The sequence below is a fragment of the Lithobates pipiens genome, unplaced genomic scaffold, assembly GCF_037356315.1.
Source record: "Lithobates pipiens isolate NorthernLeopardFrog02 unplaced genomic scaffold, aLitPip1_a1.2 Scaffold_8, whole genome shotgun sequence".
NCBI lineage: Eukaryota > Metazoa > Chordata > Amphibia > Anura > Ranidae > Lithobates > Lithobates pipiens.
The window spans coordinates 489307445-489327031 of record NW_027507903.1 but is presented as its reverse complement, the minus strand read 5'-3'; the positions used below and the strand labels follow the sequence as shown (position 1 = coordinate 489327031).

The following is a 19587-nucleotide window of genomic DNA, read 5'->3' as shown; positions in this document are numbered from 1 at the left end:
CTAGGCACCATCTTGTGTTTTTTTTTTGTTCTCCATAATGTATAGTTGCCTGTTTTCTAGGATAGTTGCAAAGACTTGGGATTTTTTTTAGAGGAAAATGTTCGAGTCAATTTATTTAGTGCTGTGGTTGTCGAAGAATAATTTGTAAGTTGTCTGTAGGAGGCTCAAAGACTGGAGATCACAAGTTTTAATAAGAACTTCGTTAAAAAAAGATTTTTTTTTTGTGTGAAACGTGGTGCTTTAGCAAATTGTTGTCCAATTCGGGTTTACATCTACTGTAAGAACAGCTTGTGTGGGTACCTTGGAACATATGTTAAACTTTTTTATCCACGACAACAAAGAGGTTGAAAGCACTTCTGAAGTTTTCATATTCCTTTCAAGAAAGTGCCTAAGCTGAGTGTTTTATGATGTTTTTTTATTTACATGTTTGATGAGGGTGAGTCACAAAGCTCAACCTACTGGATGGTGTTAATGTAAGAAAGAGATCAGTGACTTAAGTGGCTGTCGCCTTGTCTGTTGCTGTTTACCTACACATCCCTGGTGGCTTTAATAATCTGCATCTGGGGATACCTTGTGCAAGCGACTGTGTGGAATTATTAATTGTACCAGCAGAAATCCTGATGATTCTAATTCAATTCTGTAACAAGATCTGGAATTCTGGAGCTTTTTCTACTCTGCGTTCTGTGATGGGCAGAGATTCCTAGAAAAAAAGGATCCTTACATTTTTTTTTTTCCACTTCACCGCCATGTGACATCGGAGTTGAGGTAATGTCATATCACTGAATTACATGTTCCAATTGCTTCTAAATCACAACCACCAGGGGTGGCTTAATTACGGGATGGGCTTCTAGAAGTCTGAAAACCACTGGAAATGAAGACTTGGGTTGCTTTTACAGGCAGGTTAGGAGCACTGAGAAGCTTTTATGTTTTGGGTTTTGAAGTTAAAGGTGTATTTCTGAAATGCAGGAGGAGGGGGACAAGAGGGGGCAAGTGGGACTTTACATGAAGCACACAGTCTCGGGGAAAACCAACCATCAATAGAAGTATAAATAAGCCCTGAATTTCTCAATAGATGGGGATGGAGGTACACGATTCATTCTGGTCATGACCATTGTGGTCATGATTCTGGTCATGACCTCATATAAAGTCCCAAACATTGTTTCCTTTTCAAAAGTGTATTTCTGTTTTTCAGTTTTGGCTATGATCTCAGCATGGTCATTTTTTTATACATATGCGAATGTTTGGGAACTATGACTTCTGTTTTATTGCAGCTTTTCACTTTGTAAATATTGTTTTTTTTTTTTTTAAATCTTTTGTATGAAGTAGGGAAGGGTTGCAACCCCTGTCAGGTTTTTGCTGTTTTGTGTCCCCCATTGGGGAGAGTCTCTGTATTTTGTCCTGGTGGTGAAATTGCCACCGGGGGAAGAAGTAAAGGAAGACCAGAATTTTGCACTTTTTTTGGGGGGGGGGGGGGGGGGCTTTACTTTTTTGTTGTTCAGACAACGGTTCAAGAGGGGATTTTCCTTAAACTTCCAGTTTTTTCTCTGGGATAGGAAGTAAAAGGAAATCTCCCCAATGAGACACAGAAAGCAAAACAAATTTAAAAACCTGACACAGGTTGTAACCATTTTTTCTATCCTAAATTCACAAAAAACTTTTTGGATGTGTGTGTATACACTGTATATTTTCAAAAGTATTGGGGCGCTTGCCTTAACACGCACATGAACTTTAATTGCATCTCAGCCTTAGTTCGTATGGTTCAATATTGGGTTGGCCCACCCTATGCAACTATAACAGCTTCAACTCTTCTGGGAAGGCTGTCCACAAGGTATAAGAGTGTGTCTATGGGAATGTTTGACCATTCTTCTAGAAGCAGATTTGTGAGGTCAGGCACTGATGTGGACGTGAAGGCCTGGCTCGCAGTCTCTGCTCTATTTCATCCCAAAGGTGTTCTATTGGGTTAAGGTCAGGACTCTGCAGGCCAGTCAAGTTCCTCCACCCCAAACTTGCTCATCCATGTCTTTATGGATCTTGTTTGTGCATTGGTGCGAAGTCATGTTGGAACAGGAAGGGGCCATCCTCAAAATTTTCCCACAAAGTTGGGAACATGAAATTGTCCAAAATATCTTGGTATGCTAATGTCTTAAGAGTTCCCTTCACTTGAACTAAGGGGCCAAGTCCAACTCCTGAAAAACAACCCCACACCATAATCCCCCCCCCCCTCAAATGATTTGGACCAGCGCACAAAACAAGGTCCATAAAGACATGTATGAGGGAGTTGGGGGTGAAGGAACCTGACTGGCCTGACCTCAACCCGATAGAACACCTTTGGGATGAATTATAGCAGAGTCTGCAAGCCAGGCCTCCTTGTCCAATATCAGTGCCTGACCTTACAAATGTGCTTCTGGAAAAATGGTCAAACATTCCCATAGACACTCCTAAGCCTTATGGACAACCTTTCCAGAAGAGTTGAAATTGTTATAGCTGCAAAGGGTGGGCCAACACATAATTGAACCCTACAGACGAAGACTGGGATGCCATTAAAGTTCATGTGCGTGTATCCCAATACTTTTGGTAAGTGTGCGTGTCAGTGTTAATTTTGGTAGCAAATTTTCATTTAGTCTTAGGGCTAAAATAGCATTTTAGTTTTAGTCCCATTTTAGTCTTAAGCAATTGTTTTAGTCATATTTAGTCGACTAAATCTCCAGTATATTTTAGTCGACTAAAACTAATTTTGGCCATCTAAAATCTAATGGGTGTAATTAAATTGTAATGCATTAGTTAACATTTCTCTACAATTTCCAAGCTCATAATACTGCTGGAGTGAAAAATTGAATGTGTTATCATCTGTTATTGAAGTATGAACATGTACTACAGACCACTGTTAATGTTGAAGTAAAATTTCAATTTCGTTTTAGTCTTTTGACTAAAATAGAATTTTAGTTTTAGCCCCATTTTAGACATCTTAATTGTTTTCGTTTTAGTCGTATTTTAGTAGACTAAAATGTTTTAGTCGTCTTTATTCCATGGAATTAACAGTGGTGTGTGTGTGTGTGTGTGTGTGTGTGTGTGTATATATGTGTATATATATATATATATATATATATATATATATATATATATATATATATATATATATATATATATATATATATATATATATATATATATATATATATATATAATTTAGTGGTCATAAATTTACATATCCTGTCAGAATATATGATTAATTGGCCATTTTTTCAGAGAATGTGAATAACACAAAAACATTTTTCACTCATGGTTAATGTTTGGCTGAAGCCATTTATTATCATTCAACTGTTTACTCTTTTTTTTAAAACATCATCACAACAGAAACTACCGTAATGACCCCAATCTAAAGTTTACATACCCTGGTGATTTTGGCCTGATAACATGCACACAAGTTGACACAAAAGTAACCATCCTCACCTGTGATCAGTTTGCTTGTATTTAGTATGTGTGTATAAAAGGTCAATGAGTGTCTGGACTCCCGACAGACCCTTGCATCTATCATCCAGTGCTGCACTGAGCTTTCTGGATTCTTAGTCATGGGAAAAGCAAAAGAATTGTCAAAGGATCTGCAGGAAAGGTAGTTGAACTGTATAAAAACAGGAAAGGGATATAAAAAGATATCCAAGGAATTGAGAATGCCAATCAGCAGTGTTCAAACTCAAGAGGAAAATGAGGGGTTCTGTTGAAACCAAACCACAGTCAGGTAGACCAAATAAAGTTCCAGCCACAACTGCCAGGAGAATTGTTCGGGATGCAAAGAAAAACCCACAAATAACTTCAGGTGAAATACAGGACTCTGAAAACATGTGGTGTGGCTGTTTCAAGATGCACAATAAAGGAGGCACTTGAAGAAAGATGGGCTGCATGGTCGAGTCATCATAAGAAAGCCATTACTGCGCAAATGCCCCAAAGTATCCCGCTTACAATACACCAGACAGCAAAGAGACAACCCTCAAACCTTTTGACAGTCATTTGGAACAATGAGACCAAAATTTTAGCTTTTTGGCCACAACCAAAAACACTACATTTGGAGAGGAGTCAACAAGGCCTATGATGAAAGGTACACCATTCCTACTGTGAAACACGGAGGTGGGTCGCTGATGTTTTTGGGATGTGTGAGCTACAAAGGCACAGAATTTGGTCAAAATTGTTGGCAAGATGAATGCAGTATGTAAACTTTTGATCAGGGTCATTTTGTGTAGTTTCTCTTGTGATTTAGAATTTAAAACTAGTAAACACAGTTGATTAATAAAATGGCTTCAGCCAAACCCTACTTGTAGTGAAAAAAGTTTGTGTTATCATTCATGGTCTCTGAAAAATGGCTAAGAAATCAATTCTGCCAGGGTATGTAAGCCTATGAGCACAGCTGTAAATATAGTGAGTCATTGGCAGCATTGTGACGTGTCATGACTGATGTGGAGGAAGCTTTTTTTTTTTTTCTTTTTTATGCTTTGATAATTTTTTGCAAATAATACCTCATGTATTGCAACCACAATTGATGAATGATGGCTAAAACGCCAGGTGCCTGCAAACTCTTCTCCCCACTCTGTAATGCAGTTCAGCCTCTGAGTGCTGGAGGAAGTGTCGGTAACCTACAAGTGCAGTGAAAGCAGATGAGACCTAAAAGTTTGTCAATTACAAGTGGAAGACTGGACTTGTAGTTTATTCACAGATCTCCAATCTCAAATCTGACCACTGCTGCAGGAGAGAAGAACCCCAGCATGCTGTTTGCAGCCCAGGTTCACACTGCTGTGGGTTAGACATTGAGAGCTCAGCTGAACTCGCACGGTTTCTGACTTCGGGGGCAAATTCATGCACAGGTGTCTAGTGAAATTGCCCACAAAGTTGGCAAAAGTAGTACAGGAAATACTTTTGGGAATCAGTTCTGCCAGGCACTGATTCGGACGGTGCCATTGCTGGCAATAGCCTCCAATTTGGCATGCAATTTAACATGTCAAATTGCTTGCCAAATCGGCCCAATGTGAATGTGGGCTCAATCCCAGATCCACATATGTTTTTTGTTTGCTTTTTAATATGGACTGCAGAAAGCCCCATTACATTAACTGTGTATTCCGCCTTGTTAAATAAAAGGGCAGAGACCTGCTTGCACCTTTCCTGGGTGTCCATGTACCATGCATGGTTTATTGCTGCCACTACCAATTGAGCCTTCCTTTCTTCTGAGAAATCAACATTATTTTGGTTCCAATACAACACTTGTGCTATATCGCATTGATGTGGCTGGGGTACAAGTTTGGTACAGAACGCCTGAAAACAATTTTAAATTCCTTCCTGATGTTGATGAATGCTTTGGGAAACTTTAAACCTACAGTCACACATTTGTTAGAATTTTTCATGCCTTTTGTACATTGCCAATTGAAACATTTTGCCTGGCGCCTGGAATAACCAAATTGGCTTCTAAGTTGCGCTATGGTTTCTACTACACAATACAGAAGTGTTAGGCTGGGCATATATGGATCGCATCTCGGCCACTTTGCAGGGACTGGCCAAGGTTCGATCCATCTGTGGGCAGGCTGGTTGTACCCATCAATCGGCTTGGGTACAACCAGCCTGTCAGATTTTTTTTTACATGCGATCGTAGTGCTGTGGTGGGGGAAAGAGATTCCCTTATCAACACTGACTCGTGGTGAAAGAAAAAAAAATCAAATCATCACTGGCCTGTCTGCGTTCATTACAGCTGTGCACACAGTGTTGGACTTTGCCCTGCGACTCGAGTTTAATCATGCACAATACATTGATATTTGTTATGTGTATTTGGCTTGCGGTTGCAGGGTATTGATAAATGTTTTATGCTCGCTACACCATATGTTTTTATTTGTGTTATTCTTACGCTGATAAGGGTGAAGAATAGGCTGAGCTTGGCATGCTCATAGGTTGATGTACGGATGCCAACCTCGAGGTTTAAAGGAAGATGCCCGAAATATTCTGGTATTGTCTTCACACAAGATGCTTGAGGCAGGACACAGAAGCCTAGGCCAGCCTTCCATGTAACTGGAAGATTTTTTTTTCCCCATTCCCATCGTCTACAAGAAGTTAAATGTTAAATCACAAAAATATGTCGGCTGTGTGTTTTGGAGAGAGCGAGATTTAGTAATAAATGCTCCCGTTCTGGCGAAGCTTTTTGGCTGTGGTTTCTTGTCTGTAGCACAAGCAGGATATTGACTTTTCATATTCTTACAGCAGAATGATTAATTTATTACAGGTATTTATAGAACGCCAACAATTTATGCAGTGTTATACACACATACATTCACATAATTCCCTGAGCTCAATAAGCTTACAATCAAAGGTCCCTATCACACACACATACATACACATACAAGGGCCAGTTTAGCCCGGCCCCAGTTTACCATCCAGCATGTTTTTGGAGCGTGGGAGAAAACCGGTGTACCTGGAGAAAATCGGGCAACCATGGGGTGAACATGCAAACTCCATGCTGATAGTGTCCTTGTTGAGATTTCAACCCGGGACACCAGTAGTGCAAGGCACCACTAACCACTAAGTCCCCACTAAGTCAGTATGCCAACTGGCTAAACGAATTTTTTTTTAAACTTTCCACCAATTTCTATTTTTTTTATTTTTTACTTCTCATTGGGGTTGGTGCCTAATTTACTCGCTCAGCTTCTGTTTAGCATTGAGAGCCTAACTCTTCCCACCCTGTTAGTCCCTGGATGCGGTGCTGGAGACAGGCAGGGAGATGGGTAGGAGGTAAACAGTGCAATATTAAAAACACTAAGGCTTAATGTACACGGGACGTTTTACAACCTCTCCTGAACGATTTAACTTTACAAATAGTAACTGACATTTATTTCATGCCATGTTTAGCTGCGTTTGCATTTTTGGAAGCTTTTTTTTTTTTTTTTTCAAAGCGGCAAAAATGTAAAACGCCTGTAATTGAAACGCAGCTAAATGCGAGTTACCGCGTTTACAAGCTGTTATGCCTCATGTACACTGCTGTTGCTCAATGGACGTTTAGGAGCAGTTGGACGTTTTTTTATTTTTTTATTTTTATTTTTTTAACTCTCCTCTTTTATCTTATCAGTACATGTACACAGGGTCGTTTACAATGGTTTCTAGGCAGTTGAGTCTTTTTTGGAAAGCAAAAAAATGAGTTCAGACGCTGAGGTTGGAGGCATTTCAAGTGCCAAAGGCGGCTAAACGTGAGTTACCACGTTTATAGGCGTTTTTGATTTTTGACTATTTTGAAGGCAAATGCTTTGAAACGCAAATGCGGCAAAATGCACATTTTAAACATAGGTTACATTCTGTCCATTAAGCTTTACAGGCGTTTGGCGTTTCAAATGCCTCTGAACATCTGTCCTGAGTGCTTATTTTTTTTTTTTTTGCTTTACAAAAAATGCTTCTAAACTCAGCTGCCTAGAAAGGGCTATAGGCGACCCTGTGTACATGGTACTTGTAAGATAACATAGAGGAGAGTTCAGGGGCAGCTGAAAAAAACTGAAACTGCTCCTAAACGCCCGTTTACCAGCAGCAGTATACATGAGGCCTAAAAGTTTAAAGTGATCCTAAAGTCTTGTTGTGTGTTTTTTTTTTTTTTTTTTTTTTTTTTTTTTTTAAGAAAAAAAAAAAAAATGTTCTTACCTGCTCTGAGAAATAGTTTTGTACAGAGCAGCCCAAATTCTCCTCTTCTTGGGTCCCTTGCTGATGCTTCTGGCCCCTCCTTGCTGAGTGGCCCCGTAGCAAGCGGCTTGCTACGGGGGCACCCGATCCGAGCCGAAGCCCTGTGTGTCCTTTCGCCCTTCTCTCTCCTCATTTGCTTACTGACCTCGATTGACAGCAGCGAGGGCCAATGGTACCACGCGGCCATTGAGGGAGAGTCCGGGGCAACCTGGACTGTTCTGCAGCATAGCTGGATTGCTATACTTACCTGGATGAACCTCAGGTAAGTATTAAGGGGGCTGAGGGGGGCTTCTACACACAAGGTTTTTGTCTCCATGCATAGAATGGATTAAGATTAAAAAAAAATTACTTTACGACCACTTTAAGTCACCATTTAAGCTTATTTTTGTTTTTAAAAGCCCCAGAGATAGGGACAGACACAGAGCCATTGAAAATCCCTAGTTATAAAACTGTCTCATTTAGTAGTGGTATAACTGAATAAGAAAGCTGTCGTGTTTTTTTTTTTTTTTTTTTTAATATGGTAGATGAGTAATAATGTGGTGTGCCATGCCGAGATCAGTGGATCACCTTTCCTCATTAACGTGTCAGCTATCTCCAGGAAGGCACTCTGTCCTCATGTGGATGACGTGTTGAGGTCAGAAGGCTCTTTATGGGCAGAAAATACCGGACCGCATCCAAGATGGTGGTGGGGAGGGGGGAGGTCTACATCCAACAACAAAGTATACTAGATTATAATGTTGTGTGAAAAAAGAAACAAACAAAAAACAAGGATGCAGGAGGTTAAAGTGGTGGAAAAGGCTGAAGGTATACTGTCTGTGTGCCGCTTATCCACTATCCACTCTCTCGATCGGCTGCTAAAACCTCATAAGAGCCCGAGTGCCTTCACCGTCCTTGCCCCTCCCCTACGCGTGTCGACACAGGGTCACATGTCTTCCTCATAGGGATCTCTCTTACATTTAATGTAAGCAGAGTGCAGCATAGTCTTGAAGGAGATGTAGCTGCTGAAGGCAGGACTGTCAGTGATGGAGCCAGATATGCCAAAAACTCAACGACCGGCGGTGCCTATGACCATAACATTAGGGCAGGCATTGGGAGGGATGGGAACAGAACTGGTTTCAGAGTCTCCACCTCCTTTCCTAAGTGACCCAGGACTGAAATAAAAAAAAATGCTTTTAATTCAGTGGTCGGTGCAGACTGAGAGCCACAATTGATAAGTGCCGCTGCAGTGTGGCGAGCAGACGCAATAACAGTCCACACTGCCTGGCTCATGGGAGCTAGTTAACACTTTGTTGGTATGCACACCGGATAAACAGAGGAAAGCACACTAACAAGACAAAGATGGTACATGAATATCATAGGAAGTGTCAATTGGTGAGCATAGAGAATCAACATAGTAAGACAAAGATAATTAAAATATCACATGCAGCCGCAAAATCAAAACCTAAAGTATAAAAAATAAAAAATAAATTGATTTAAAAAATTCACATTCTATGAAATTCTCCCAAAATTCTGAGCTCATTATCCTAAAGGGGATGGTTCTAAAGATAAATTAGTATTACAATAGTGGTGTAACCCCCTTGTTCCTAATATGTACAAACTTTACTAGATAAGTATGACAACTCATAAAAGGGCTAAAAGAAATAATTATGTGCCCTATTATAGTAGTGGTGTGAACCACTCTATATAAGGCTGAAGAATTCATAAACTATTTTATATGATAGTGTGGACCTCCTAACTCTTCATTTAACCCTTTGGAAGACGGAGTGTAAAAAGATGATGCTTTCTGGCAGCATTGTGCAGGGCTTAATTCCTCTTTAAGACCCCGTACACACCTGAACTTTTGTAGCCTGAAGCTCCAGAGCACTCGGGGAGAAAAAAAAATCATTGCATTACTATGGTGGTGATTCACATCTCCACTCCAAAATGCCTGAAGCCAAACACATTCAAGTGGATGTAAACCCCAATTTTTTTTTTTTTTTTATGTCATAATGTAGAGTATAAGATTTCCTATCATTTAAGGCCCAGTCTTGCCACAAAGAGTTAATCCAGCTCTGAGCAATCCTCTTATTGTTCAGTGAGATAAATCTTGACAGAGAAAAACTTTGTCAAATCCTCCCCCTTGCTGTGAGTGACAGGTGATTTACATATCTCGTGCACTAGCCTAAGAGACATGCATTATTTTTTAATTCCCTCCCACTCCTTTCTTCTGCTGCTCTTCAAGGATTGGCTGTTCCCCACCTCAGCATGATTTGGCATGCTGAAGTCATGTAGAGACTTTTCTGGGTTTTGACTGGATGTTGGTGATCATAGCAGAAGTTCAGTGTAAGAAATACACAGGAGAAAATGCATGTTGATGAAGGGAGTGTAGAGGTGGGTGGGGAGTCTACTGACATCACGACTCCACCCACGGAGCCCTGGAAAACAGACCCACCCACAAAAACTGCAGTTTTTTGGGTCTCCTAGCAGAGGGGAGCCATTTGACAGTTAAGTATACATGCGGGAGGCATGTATATCCTTCTAGATAACCAATATTACAATAGTTTAGAAAGGATGAGAGTGGGTTTATATCCACTTTAAGCTCAAAACATTTTTGGCGCTACTATTGTAGCAGATTGATAGAATTGCATTGGTGAACACCAAAATGCGCAATACACACATTTTGTCATGAGTTAAAGTGTATCTTTAGGCTGGCTTCCAGGATTTCTGTTTAGTGAATTGCAGTGGAGTCCTTGTGCATCTTCAGGTCCGAATTCAGACAAACATTCAGCTAGAAATCTCACCTGAAACCGTGAACAGAGACGCTCCGGACCCCTGCTGTGAGCTGCTCTGCACGGCAGTGTGAACCCAGCTTTAAGCTGATATGTCTACCCACCAACAAGTAATGTCACAAATGATACTGTTTTCTGTAGTCTAATACAAAAACGCCTGAAGCTCAAACGTAGTAACAAAATGGGTGAAATAAACGCAATGCTCAGATATGAATGCAGCCTAAAACTAGACTTTTGATACTATTGCGGTAAATGTAAAGAGGAGACAAAAATTGGGAGTTTATTGTACCCCATGCACACAAAACACGGATGGTTGCACCATCCACTTTTTTGTATTGTTTATATGTTTTTTTTTTTTTAAGATTATGTAAAAAAATGTTTTAATATTTTGTATACCAGTGTATTGTGTGCATGGGGTACCAATAAAGTCCCAATTCTTGTCTGCTTTTTGAATTTCTTGCAGATAGGATGTGGTGGTACCCCTCTTGGGTAAATATCTTGGCATTGATCCCATCTTCTAGTTTTGTACTTCTGTACATAGTGCTGTCACCGTAAGGTTCAGGCACTTTGTAGGTCGAATGATTTGCAGTTTATAGCACTGCTAGAGCCTGTTGAGAATGTTGTCCAGTGTTTGCATGTTGTATTTCTATTCCTTTTGGTGCTGCAGATTTCAAGTTGTAAATTCTACTTTCCATCCGAGACCATTAAATAAAATGTAAATAATGTAAATATTTAAAGGGTTATTAAACTCACAAGTGTAAAATCAGTCTGTATTTGCAGTAAGGCATGCTCATTATACCCACTGTGAATGAATGAATGAAATACTTGTATAGCGCACAATGCGAACTGAATCGCCTCTAGGCGAAACTAAGGGGTTAATCCTCTGCACCATGTAAAAAGGCTGTGCTTTCAATTGGTGCCCATCAGTGATGCCTGTCAGTGCCACATATCATTGCTGCCTCATAAGTGCCCACCAGTGCAGCCTCATCAGTGATGGACAAGAAATGCTTCAGAATTTTTAACAATCGAAAATTTTTACAAATTGACTACTAGTTGGAGTATAGTGGTGTCAGGAGGCTTTATCACAAAGCAGAACACTTTCCCAGCTGTCATCCTTGGACTATAGAACACCTCCTCTTTACATTACAGAACTCGAGAGGGGGAGGTGTGTAGTCCTATCACACTTCTGTCCTAGGGTGAAAATGCAGCTCTTTCATAGATACAGTACAGAGAGTTGTCATCCTAGTACAGGATTTGTTACTGGCAGGATCATCAGCTGAAAATAAAGGGGGGGGGGGGAAGACTGAAGAGGCAGCCATCACACCAGCTGTGCATTTGGCTGTTGGTTGCAGTGGCATGTTAATGGTTTACCCTTTTTTCATATAGTTTTGTTGCCACATTCTGACATGGGTTCGCTGTCTGTTTTTTATAGACTTGTGTTGTTGACTCTTCTCCAGCACAAACGTGACATCTGAAGCGTGGGGGGGTGGGTTGTAGAGGGACTTTAATCTTTCTCCAATAAAAGCAAGCGCTTCCCTTTTTATTGGCTTTGTGTCCAGGATACACCCCACAGCACTGGCAACAAGTTGAAAGTTAATCTGTGCGTTCAGATCATCCTTCATAAAAGGGAAAAAAATTTTAAAAAAATTTGCCTTCTGTGAGATCTAAGTTCATCGCCCAACTGTTAGTAGTTGCTTTTGATTACATCAGGGCTGGACAGACTTCAGAAATGTATAGATATATATATATATATATATATATATATATATATATATATATATATATATATATATATATATATATATATATATATATATATATATATATATATATATATATATATATATAATATTATAGTGTGTGTTTTTTTTATTTTATTTAGTATCTGTGTCTGTTGTAGGTAGTGTGTATGTATTTTATTTTATTCATTTTTACATGCTTTTTACTTCCAAGCCCATTTTATTCCCAGTTCTGCAGTATTGGGTGACCCCCCCTCCCTTGTCTACTGAGGCTCTGGATTTTTTATTTTCTTTTTTCTTCCAGAAATGCACGTTAACTTTATTTTTTATTTTTTTAATCTGACATCTTCTATTTCCTTACTTTAAAAATAAACCTAAAAAAGCTGTTACAGAATACACCCAGGAAATCTATACCCAGTCCCCATACGTTGTGCGAAGCCCAGTATAATGATCTGTGTGCTAGGTGATTCCGCTATGTGTGGAGCTCCTATTTACATTTCACAGATGTTGGGCATGTAATCGGCTTCTGGTTAAACATTGCATCCATCTGGTTATTGGGTTCATCCAGCAGTGAAACACTTGTAGCTAATTGAGCACCTGTCTGTGGGAATGGTGACTTGCCATTGTATTAGTGTATCTTTTGCTCCTACGTGTCGCCACGTACTCCACCCTGAATGCCTAGCAGCTGTTTATAGAACTGGGAGCACACTGAACCGGGAATTGTCATTTACGCTTTAAAAAGGCATATTAACCACTTAGGAACTGGCTATATATGGGTTCCTTTTGTCGCATTAAAGTAGGCCTCAAATCTATTTTTCTGCACTTAAGAATCCATCTTAAAATGGGTTGTGAATGCACAGAAAAATAAGCCCTGTGCAGTTTATTTTCTTTATACCTCATCTGTTTGTTGCAGTGCGCTATAATGTGGGTACATTGCAGCTTAAATTATATTGTGCATTGGGGTGTAATTAACTTCAGTTCACCTCAGTTCACAACTACAGGGTGTCACCATGTGATGAAATAATGGAGGTCATGATGCACCTTTTATGGTGTGAATGAGCTCTTCCTGCATGACATTTCTGTGCATCAACGGTTGGCATTTTTTCTTTTTAATCCTGTGGGGTTTTTTTGTTTTGTTTTTTACCATCTCAGTCCTGCTTTTCTTCTCTGGCCACTTTCCAGAATACATGCATGTCAATCTGTAATTCAATATATAAAGCAGAAAATGTATACAGTAGAAATACAAATATTAATATACCCGTATTTGCCGGCGTATAAGACGACCCCCAATTTTTCAAGTAAAAACATAGGTTTTGGGCAATACTCGCAGTATAAGACTACCCCCCTTCTGAGGCAACACCATTTAAAAAAAACATTAGGACCATTAATGAACACAAAGCAAGAATGCCAACTACTCATCCGCCATGCTGTGATATGTCATAAAGTAAATCAAACAATAATAACACAGAGATCTATTGAATGCCACAACTCTGGAAAGTAGAATTTTTCACTAACCAAATCTATTCCACTTTTGGGTTACATTCTATGGGAATTGTCCACCAAAATGCATTTAATAAATCCCCTGTCATATGTCCCAGATTTACCTGTCCCTCTTGGGTGCCTGGGACCTCAAAGGCAAACAGCAGGATGTATAGTAGTAGGAGATCAGTGAATGGATTTACCCAGGGAAGTATGGTGAGCGGTGTATTATTTTAATGAATACAACCCCTGCTTGGATTGGCAGAGGCTGTAGCATCACCAGTCTCGCTCTCGCTCTCGCTCTCGCTCTCTCTTTCGCTCTCGCGCTCTCTTTCGCTCTCGCTCTCTCTTTCGCGCTCGCTCTCTCTTTCGCGCTCGCTCTCTCTCTTTCGCGCTCGCTCTCTCTTTCGCGCTCGCTCTCTCTCTTTCGCGCTCGCTCTCTCTCTCTCGCGCTCGCTCTCTCTGGCTCTCGCGCTCGCTCTCACTGGCTCTCGCGCTCGCTCTCTCTGGCTCTCGCGCTCGCTCTCTCTGGCTCTCGCGCTCGCTCTCTCTGGCTCTCGCGCTCGCTCTCTCTGGCTCTCGCGCTCGCTCTCTCTGGCTCTCGCGCTCGCTCTCTCTGGCTCTGATTCATTAATAGAATACATCGCTCGCCGGGATTGGCTCAATGGCGTATACTGATTTTAGCTGAAGCCACATACCGTATTAGCAGACATTTGGGGGCTGACAACCATCGGGCAGCATTGTATACCCGGCGTATAAGACGACCCCCGATTTTTGTCCATTTTTTTTAAAGTGTAAAAGGTAGTCTTATAGTCTTATACGCCAGAAAATACAGTACACATTTTCTTAATCACATTTCATATTTGTGTATATTTGTTTTCACACTTTTTTAAAAATTGTGTTACATATGAAAAAGTACGGACACTTTTTGAAGAGTGTGTGTTTGCGTGCATGTATGTATGTGTGTGTGTGTATACAGTGCCTTGCGAAAGTATTCGGCCCCCTTGAACTTTTCAACCTTTTGCCACATTTCAGGCTTCAAACGTAAAGATATAAAATTTTAATTTTTTGTGAAGAATCACCAACAAGTGGGACACAATTGTGAAGTGGAACGAAATCTATTGGACAATTTTAAACTTTTTTAGCAAATAAAAAACTGAAAAGTGGTGCGTGCAAAATTATTCGGCCCCTTTACTTTCAGTGCAGCAAACTCACTCCAGAAGTTCAGCGAGGATCTCTGAATGATCCAATGTTGTCCTAAATGACTGATGGTGATAAATAGAATCCACCTGTGTGTAATCAAGTCTCTGTATAAATGCACCTGCTCTGTGATGGTCTCAGGGTTCTGTTGAACACGCAGAGAGCATCATGAAGACCAAGGAACACACCAGGCAGGTCCGTAATACTGTTGTGGAGAAGTTTAAAGCCGGATTTGGATACAAAAAGATTTCCCAAGCTTTAAATATCCCAAGGAGCACTGTGCAAGCGATCATTTTGAAATGGAAGGAGTATCAGACCACTGCAAATCTACCAAGACCTGGCCGTCCCTCTAAACTTTCAGCTCAGACAAGGAGAAGACTGATCAGAGATGCAGCCAAGAGGCCCATGATCACTCTGGATGAACTGCAGAGAACTACAGCTGAGGTGGGAGAGTCTGTCCCTAGGACAACAATCAGTCGTACACTGCACAAATCTGGCCTTTATGGAAGAGTGGCAAGAAGAAAGCAATTTCTCAAAGATATCCATAAAAAGTCTCGTCTAAAGTTTGCCACAAACCACCTGGGAGACACACCAAACATGTGGAAGAAGGTGCTCTGGTCAGATGAAACCAAAATCAAACTTTTTGCCCACAATGCAAAACGATATGTTTGGCGTGAAAGCAACACAGCTCATCACCCTCAACACACCATCTCCACTGTCAAACATGGTGGTGGCAGCATCATGGTTTGGGCCTGCTTTTCTTCAGCAGGGACAGGAAAGATGGTTAAAATTGAGGGGAAGATGGATGCAGCCAAATCCAGGACCATTCTGGATGAAAACCTGTTGGAGTCTGCAAAAGACCTGAAACTGGGACGGAGATTTATCTTCCAACAAAACATACAGCAAAATCTACAAAGGAATGGTTCACAAACGTATCCAGGTGTTAGAATGGCCAAGTCAAAGTCCAGACCTGACTCCAATCGAGAATCTGTGGAAAGAGCTGAAAACTGCTGTTCACAAACGCTCTCCATCCAACCTCACTGAGCTCGAGCTGTTTTGCAAGGAAGAATGGGCAAGAATTTCAGTCTCTAAATGTGCAAAACTGATAGACATACCCCAAGCGACTTGCAGCTGTAATCGCAGCAAAAGGTGGCTCTACAAAGTATTACCGCAAGGGGGCCGAATAATTTTGCACGCCCCACTTTTCATTTTTTTATTAGTTAAAAAAAGTTTCAAAAATCCAATAGATTTCGTTCCACTTCACAATTGTGTCCCACTTGTTGGTGATTCTTCACAAAAAATAAAAATGTTATATCTTTATGTTTGAAGCCTGAAATGTGTCAAAAGGTTGAAAAGTTCAAGGGGGCCGAATACTTTCGCAAGGCTGTGTGTGTGTGTGTGTGTGTGTGTGTGTGTGTGTGTGTGTGTGTGTGTGTGTGTGTGTTTATATTTAAAAAATTTTTTGTAAATGTATGTATATAATTATCTCATAAAAGTGAGTACACCCCACACATTTTTGTAGATATTTTATTATACCTTTTCATGTGACAACACTGAAGAAATTGCACTTTGCTACAATGTAAAGTAGTGAGTGTTCAGCTTGTATAACAGTGTAAATTTGGTGTCCCGTCAACATAACTCAACACACAGCCATTAATGTCTAAACTGCTGGCAACAAAAGTGAGTACACCCTAAGGAAAAATGTCCAAATTGGGCCCACAGTGTCAATTTTTTTCAATATTTTCCAGCACTGCCTTAACCCTCTTGGGCATGGAGTTCACCAGTGCATCACAGTATGCCACTGGAGTCCATTTCCACTTCTCCATGATAACAACACAGAGCTGGTGGATGTTGGAGACCTTGCGCTCCTCCACCCTCCACTTTTGAGGATGCCCCACAGATGCTCAATAGGGTTTAGGTCTGGAGACGTGCTTGGCCAGTCAGTCACCTTTACCCTCAGCTTCTTTAGCAAGGCAGTGGTCGTCTTGGAGGTGTGTTTGGGGTCATCATGTTGTAATACTGCCCTGCGGCCCAGTCTCCAAAGGTAGGGGATCATGATCTGCTTCAGTATGTCATAGTGCATGTTGGCATTCATGGTTCCCTCAATGAACTGTAGCTCCCCAGTGCCAACAGCACTCTTGCAGCCCCAGACCATGACACTCCCACCACCATGCTTGACTGTAGGCAAGACACACTTGTCTTTGTACTCCTCACCTGGTTGTCACCACACACACTTGACTCCATCTGAACCAAATAAGTTTATCTTGCTCTCATCAGACCACAGGACATGGTTCCTGTAATCCGTGTCCTTAGTCTGCTTGTCTTCAGCAAACTGTTTGCAGGCTTTCTTGTGCATCATCTTTAGAAGAGGCTTTCTTCTGGGATGACAGCCATACAGACCATTTTGATGCAGTGTGTGGTCTGAGCAATGACACTGTAGTAAAGTGTAATTTCTTCAGTGTTGTCAGATGTAAATATATAATAAAATATTTACAAAAATGTGAGGGGTGTACTCACTTTTGTGAGATACTGTGTGTGTGTATATGTATGTATATAAATATAATTAGTGTGTGTGTATAAATATTGCTGCTTATGTGTTTCCTCCTGATGAAGGAGCTTTGGCTATAAAACGCGTAGAGCTCATCAGCGACCCTTCTTTTCTCCTACCTTTTGGAGCTCATCTGCCAAAAGCATTATATATTGGTCCGTTTTGGGACAGAGCAGTTGGTCACCTTGACCTATTGTATAATGTAATAAATTTGGGTTGGATATTTACTTTGGGTACGTCAATATGATCATCAGAATCATTTTTAAGAGGTAGTAGGTGTTTTATGCACAATTTCTTTTTCATATTAAGTAAAAATAAAATGTATTTTGATATATGGTTGTGAATTGATATCCGGTGCCTTTTAAAACTCAAGTACTCAGGTGTTTTAATGTTTTAACTAATAGGGTGTGGCATTTTTTAGACCACCAACATTCTGGATTTAACCACTTATAGCAATATGACCATATAGCAGTATGACATAGGCAAAGGGATTGTGATATCCTGATCGGAGGTCATATGACGTACTCAGGATATCAAGTCACTGCACACCCCCAGGGGCACGCATCGCAGCAATCATTGCGGTATGTCAGTCTGACACACCGCAACTCTAATCTAGGTAGAGAGTCTCTGACAGACGCTTTACCACGTGATTAGCCGTGTCCAATCATGGCTGATCACGATGTAAACAGGAAGAGCCATTGATCAGCTTTTCCTCACTCATGTCTGTGAGACACGAGTAGAGGAGAGCCGATTGGCTGATCTCCTGACGGGGTGGTCTGTGCTGATTATCAGCACTCCCCGCCCAGGACAGCCAGGACCACCAGGGAAGGCCACCACACTGGACCACCTGGTATGCCACCCTAGACCACCAGGCAATTGCCAATCGGTGCCAGTGAAAAATGCCTGCCAGTTCCAGCCATCAGTTCCGCCTATCAGTGACCATCAGTGCCACCTCATCGGTGCTGCCTTATCAGTGCCCACCAGTGCAGCTTATCGCTACTTATCAGTGAAGGAGAAAATTTGCTTATTTACTAAATGTTATAACAAAAACAAAGAATTAAAAAAAAAAAAAAATTGGTGTTTTTTTTTCCATCCGTTTAGCAAAAAATAAAAACCATAGAGGTGATCAAATACTGCCAAAATAAAGCTCTATTTGTGGGAACAAAATTATAAAAATTTTAGTTTGGGTACAGTATAGCATGACCGCACAATTGTCATTTAAAAAGTGTCAGTACTGAAAGCTGAAAATTGGCCTGGGCAGGAAGATGCTAAAGTGCCCTGCATTGAAGTGGTTAAAGAATATGTAAACCCAACATTTCGTATTCCTGATATGTGCCTGCTGTATCCTGTACTTTAATGAAAAACTATCCTGTTCTCTTTGTATTGCTTCCTTTGTGTGAAATCCCTGGTGTTCCTGCCAGCCCCTCTGCTTTCCTATTAAAACCTGACCACACTAAGCGGGACACACCATGGTCAGTTTTTCTAGCTATGCTGGGAACTCAGCCTACTCTCCTCCAGTGATCAGATTTGTCCTGACTTGTCTTTCATTGAAAAGATCAGTGTTCTGCTGTTTCTCCTTTCCTAGCTCTCTGAGCTCTTTGTGCAGCTGAGAACAGAGGGTATGTGATCACTTCTAAAAAAAATAAAAAAAAATCTAGTGGTGTGTGTGTGTGTGTGTTTTTTTTTGTTTTTTTTTTTAAGTGTATACACAAATGTTTTAACTTTAATTTCTATTTTAAATTGAATGGGTTGATTTACAAAGTGAGGGTTTACAATGACTTTTTAATTGGGAGACAGTTGTCACCCTTAAGGCCGGGTTCACACCGCTGCGATGCGGGAACGCCGCGAATCCGCGGCGTTTTCCCGCATCGCATTACTCCCGCCGGCAGTTCACACTGCCCTATGCGGACGGCTGGGAGTGTCAATGATATGTTAATGACACCCCCAGATCCGTCCGCATATTGCAGTGCGATCTGCCGACTCGCACAGGAATCGGATCGCATGGTGTTAACCCCCATGCGATCCGATTCTGTTGCAGACCAAAAAAAGGGTCCCGTGCGAGTTTGCTGCGGGAGCGATGCGAATTCAGCCATACTATCTGTATGGCTGAACTTGCATCGCTACGGAGATCGGATGTGATTTGCGGTGCGAATCACATCCG

At 41.0% G+C, this 19587-nt stretch overlaps 1 protein-coding gene across 17 annotated transcripts in view; it reads left to right on the top strand.

Annotated features, from left to right (window-relative positions):
- The window catches only part of PPFIBP1 (PPFIB scaffold protein 1), a 158227-nt gene that overhangs the window by 52694 nt on the left and 85946 nt on the right, over positions 1–19587 (top strand). The window lies entirely within an intron of this gene.